Here is a 4,774-nt window from a genome sequence, read left to right as displayed (position 1 = left end):
TTGGAGTAAATACTATTTTGTATTTGATTTTACTTCATGAAGTAAAAATGAAATTTTTAAAAAGTGTTTGAACAGTTGATTGTCTAAGATAAATATGTTAAAACATGTACTTGCAACTTTCTGTAGCAAAAATGTATCCATCCCCTTAACATACATACACTCACACTGTTATACACAGTCATATAAATGGGGAGGACAGAATCTGGGAAATCTAGATGGAGAAGGTTCTGAACCCCTTCTTGCTTCCCTGGCTGCCAGGGAACACAGTATGTGTGGTCAGGTCCTAACTGAAGAAGTGCCCCTCAGGGGACAGTGCTGTAGCATTCACCATCTGCCTAGAGGAAGAGAAACTGGAAAGATCACAGCCTGAGGACCGCAGGAAGAGAATCAAGTAAGCCTTCCTGGCTCTCTGGAAGCTTCAGAAACAGGAAAAGCGATAGTAGCTTACCTAAAATACAGCAGAGAAGTGGCATATAGAGCAGGGCGTGGGGGTGTGTGGCATGCAGGTGCTTGCCAAGCTTCAGAGACTGCCTCAGAGCAGGACAACTCCTCTGTGGTGACCAGAAGCAGCCAAAGAACTAGGGAAGGCGGTTCTAACATTTAAAACAGCATTAGCAATTCCAATTATGTAAAATTCTAGAAAATGCAAGCTAATCCATAGTGACAGAAAGCAGATCCATGGTTGCCTGGGTATGGATTGGAGGGAGGTATAGACTACAAAGAGGCATAAGGAGACTTGGGGATAAAGGAAATGTTTAATTGTCTTAATTGTGATGATGGTTTCATGGATATATACATGTCAGCTCATCAAATTGTAATTTTAAATATGTGTAGTTGATTACACATCAGTTATTCCTCAAAAAAGTACAATATAATAATCTTAAAAAAATTTTAAAAACATAGTATTAGCCTCAGCTTAAAATACTTAGCATGAAGGGTATCCAGGGCACAGAGCTGGTTACCTCAAAAAGACACCTTTATGAATTATTATACCAGAGTGGCTCTCCCCAAACCTTGGGCTTTCTACCATGGGAGAGTTAGCTACATACCCCAACGTGGTTGACCTTCCCCAAACTATTGGCCGGGAATTATATATTCATATCTCATTTGAAAAACTGAATCATTATTGCCAAAACCTGGTCATCTGTCTCTCCCTTTATAGGAAGGCTATGGGATATAGCTTGTTGATATTTTACCTCTGACCTCTTGTTTGTTAAAAAAAAAAAAATCTGACAAAAGTGAGTTTAAATTTAAAGCATTTATTTGGTTTGGAAAAGATTCATGAATTGGGTAGCAACGTGCCAGTGAAACTAGGAAGTGCTCTTTTGCCAAAGACAAAAGGCAAAACAAAGCATTTTTTAGATATTTTGAACATTATTTTTATCACACTGTCAGGTCATGCAGAAAGCAAAATGTACAGAACACATGAAATTTTAACTTGTCTGAACGAAAGCATGTAGGCAAATTAAATTATGTGCACAAGCTGAAATGTTTGTGTATACCAATGCGGTCAAAACCAAAAAAAAAACCAAACTAGTTGCCACTGAGTCAATTCCAACTCATAGCAACCCTACAGGACAAAGTAGAACTGCCCCATAAGGTTTCCAAGGAGCGCCTGGTAGATTTGAACTGCCAACCTTTCGGTTAGCAGCCATAGCTCTTAACCACTATGCCAGCAGGGTTTCCAATGAAGTCAAAGGAGATAGGAATTTCAAGTGGGGAGCCTGAGGGTGAAAACATCCAGGATTCCCAGCTCCAGCAAGTTTGAAGGGCAAAAGTACAGATTTAACCTCTGCCTAGTATCCAGGTGAGGACCCCGGTGGTGCAACAGTTAAGCGCTCGGCTGGTAACCAAAAGGTTGGTGGTTCGAACCTACTCAGCGGCTCCACGGAAGAAAGACCAGGTGAAGATTATAGCCTAGAAAATCCTATGGGGGCAGCTGTCACATGGGGTTGCTATGAGTCAAAATCGATTCAACAGCACCTAACAAGTAACATTATCCAGGCACTCGGTTACTACAACGGACTGATTGCTGCTCTTTGTCTGTGTTCAAGCACACCTACTTGTATTCACAACCAGTAGCAGTTTGCCTCTACACAGGTAGCAGATAGGTTTACCCTTAGTTGTTTCATTCATTTGTTGAAAAATGTTTATGGAGCGCTTACTGTGTGCAAAGCTCTGGTGCTGCAATTGGTGTTCTCTGATATAGAACTTACAAGTCGGCTAGGTGTTTTAGGTAGGATTCTGACTGCAAGAAACAGTAATCCATTCACATTAGCTCATGAAAAAGAGTTTACGATAAACATGACTATCCCAAGAAGAGACCTGCAGTGTAAGAAGTACTCACGGGATCTGGAACTGGGAGATCTGTGGCAACAGAGGCAGCACTCTCTCACGGGCCACACGGCCTCTGGGGCTGGGGCTGCTTCTCTCTGTGCCAACATGCTCCCTGTTTATACGTGATTTTTATTTCCTCATGAAATCAGCTTGTCCAAGGCCATCCTGACCATTGCCCAGACTCTCTCTGGCCTCTTTCCACATTGTAATGTTCACTTTATTTCTAATTTTGAGCCGCTAGGTCTCCAGTTTCCCAACTCCAAATTTTCAAGAGAGGAATCTGCTTAGTCCAGCTCATCTTTTCAAGCAGTGTTGTGAGTCATAGATTGCCTGGTAGATAGATTATGGGTTGTCTGCCCTTGAATCAGGAGTTGAACCAACCCTGGAGCAATTAGCTGAGGGCAGAAAGAGTCAAGGAATGTACCAACATGGCCATTTAGACCACGAGGAATTCAGGCAGTTACATTCCCTTAGTAGGAACAGGCAATAACGGCCCTCTCCAGGGCTGCTGGTCCTGAATTCCCCTCTACTTTGTCCTGTAGCTGCCTAAATTCTAGAAGTGACACAAAGCATCTAATCTAAGGCATCTAATTTTCTTACCTGTAAATTGAAAAAAAACTCAACTTATCAAGCTTTTAAGGTCCCTAGATGGCAGTTTGTGACTGGCTACTAACTGAAAGGTTGGCAGTTTGAACCCACCCAGCAGCACTATAGAAGAAAGGCCTGGTTACCTGCTTCATAAAGGATTACAGCCAAAAAAATCCTATGGAGTATTTCTAACACTTGAGGTCACCATGAGTCACAATTGGCTCAACTGCAACAGGTTTGGTTTTTGGTTTTCTTCTGTGGATTTATTAGGATTAAATGAAATTGTGTTAAGTATCTAATACCTAGCACATAGCAGTGCTGAGTAAATAGTAGCTATTTTTTTTTTATTACTGCTCAGTCCCTAAAGTTTCTAAAGTAGAAACTAGAAAGTCTCTCAAGTAGCTAAGAGCAGTTTGAGGGATTATTCTCTATCCCTGCCACTTCCTACCTCTGTGACCTTGGGCAGGATATTTTAATTGCTCTGTGCTTATTTGTCTGTTAAATGAGGCTAAGAATTATCTACTTTCAGACAGTGATGACAGAAAATAATCACCTTAGCACAATCAATGGCTCTAACAGTAGTAAAACCAAAAAACCAAGCCCGTTGCCATTGATTCCGACTCACAGTTGAGTCAATAGGTACTCAAATTACCAGAGTTGGTGGCTTAAAATGACAAATTGATTGTCTCAGTGCTGGAGGCTAGAACTTATTGTGCCAGCAGACCCATCCTCTCTCCAAAGGCTCGAAGGAAAGATCCTTTTGTGCCTCTCCCAGCTTCCGGTACTTCCAGGTGTTCCTTGGATTGCAGCTGCAGCGTAACTCCATCTCTCTGTCCATCCTCACACGCTATCTTCACCGTATGTCTCTTTTCCTCTTTAAAAAGGACACCACTTCTATTGGATTAGGATCTACCCTACTCCAGTATGATCACCTAGTATCTTCAAAGACCTGTTTCCAAACAAGGTCCCAGCATAGGTACTGGGGGTTAGGACTTCAACATATATTTTAGGGGAATGTAATTCAACCCATAATTGGCGAGCAACAACAAACAAGGTCAAATATAAAGGAAATACAGGTACACATTTGAAAAGGTCAGTTATTCCTTCATAAGCTTTTTAATTTTTAGAATGTGTTATGGATTGAACTGTGTCCCTCAAAAATGTGTCAAAAATCCTAACCCTTCAAACCTGTGGTTATAATCTTATTTGGGAATGCGTTTTGTCTTGTGAGGCATTAGTGTAGGCTGTTTCTTAAATCAGTCTGATATAAAAACAGCAAATTAAACAAGCAAACACAAACTAAGATACACGCCACATGATCACCAAGCAACCTAGGAATAGAAGCTGCAAACAGACAAGGACCTTCCCCTAGAGCCTAAATGAGCAAAAAAGCCTTTAAGATGACCCCAAAGCTATTATTTGACTGCAAATTCATGAGAATGAGCCAGAAGCATCCAGGAGGTGTACTCCTGAACTCCTGACCCACAGAAAGCATAACATTAAGATACTGTATTAAGCCAGTAAGTTTTAGATGACTTGTTATACAGCAATAACTAATCCACACTGGTGATGCTAATTACCACAGCCACCACTTGCCTGGGCTCAGAAAACTGCCACTCTACCTTTAACATTTTGGCCTATTATTTGTACCCACAACCTTCCTTTCTCCTTACAGCACAGGAAAAGTAAGGCCAGAACAATTAAACAAGACAAAGCAGTGACGATTTGATGTTAACATGCAACTAGATGCATCTGGCTTTTATATTTCACTCACTTAGGAGTCTGTGGGTGGTACAAACGGTTAAAGCACTTGACTGCTAGCTGAAAGGTTGGCAGTTCAAACCACCCC

The sequence above is a fragment of the Elephas maximus genome, chromosome 4 (assembly GCF_024166365.1).
Source record: "Elephas maximus indicus isolate mEleMax1 chromosome 4, mEleMax1 primary haplotype, whole genome shotgun sequence".
NCBI classification, from domain to species: domain Eukaryota; kingdom Metazoa; phylum Chordata; class Mammalia; order Proboscidea; family Elephantidae; genus Elephas; species Elephas maximus.
This window is presented reverse-complemented; position numbering follows the sequence as displayed.